Consider the following 1,075-nt stretch of genomic DNA (forward strand, 5'->3'; position numbering starts at 1 on the left):
TAGTACATGCTACCAGAAATATTATATAAGTTATCAAAAATTTTTATGACTTAATTTTGCCATATATAAGCAAATCCCAAAATTAAACATATTTAAAACATTAAAACTTTTAACAAACCTTAACATTTGCTGCAATGATCATTATGACAAGTGCCTTTTGTAGAATAATTGAACTCCTCCTCCTACAAATCTCATGAACAACAAATATCTGGAATTATTTTGTTTTTGATATGTCAATCTTGACTTTATTCTTAAATGTGTGCTTATATAAGAAACACATGGTTCTAAAATTTCACAATTCTTTTGAACTTATTTTTGTTGAATTGTCTAGTTTAAGAAAATCAATTACTTTTTATATATAAAAAATGTTTTGTGCTCAATTTGGCTGCACATACACTAAAATTGGAACATACAGAGAAGATTAGCATGGTCCCTGCACAAGGATGATGTACAAATTAGTGAATCGTTCCATATTTTTACAACAACAGATGCTGGAAGGGATATGGCCAGAAGGGAAGCCTACGGCATTCTTGGTGGGAGTGTAAACTTGTTCATCCACTTTGGAAAGCAGTTTGGAGGTTCCTCAAAAGCCTCCACATAGAGCTCCCTATTATACAGCAATCCCACTTTTGGGCATTCTCCCAAATGATCACAAACCAGTCCATACTAAAACTACCACCACAACAATGTTTATTGTAGCATTATTTTCCATAGCTAAGATATGGAACCAACCCTGATGCTGCTCAGTAGAAGAATGGATCAAGAAAACGTTCTCTCTCTCTCTCTCTCTCTCTCTCTGTCTCTCTCTCTCACTCTGTGTGTGTGTGTGTGTATGTGTGTGTGTGTGTGTGAATGTACACTTACACAACCACTTTGGAAAGCAGTCTGGTGAGTCCTCAGAAAGATAAATATTGACCTTCCTTATGGCCCACTCATACCACTTCTAGGCATCTATCCTGAATAACAGGTACCAATATTCAAGGACAAATGCACTTCCATGTTTATTGCAGCACTGTTCACAATAGCCAGGATATAAAAAAACCCATATGTCCCACCAGAGATGAATGGATCAAAA

General features: G+C 35.6%; 1 non-coding gene across 1 annotated transcript; it reads left to right on the forward strand.

The window, feature by feature from the left end:
- The first annotated feature begins 372 nt into the window (after nucleotides 1-372).
- On the forward strand, nucleotides 373-478 carry LOC122100491. The gene has a single exon (XR_006146176.1). It is a non-coding gene; the product is annotated as a U6 spliceosomal RNA (small nuclear RNA).
- The last annotated feature ends 597 nt before the right edge of the window (nucleotides 479-1,075 follow it).

Source organism: Dipodomys spectabilis, unplaced genomic scaffold, assembly GCF_019054845.1.
Source record: "Dipodomys spectabilis isolate Male_0828 unplaced genomic scaffold, ASM1905484v1 ptg000579l, whole genome shotgun sequence".
Classification (NCBI taxonomy): domain Eukaryota; kingdom Metazoa; phylum Chordata; class Mammalia; order Rodentia; family Heteromyidae; genus Dipodomys; species Dipodomys spectabilis.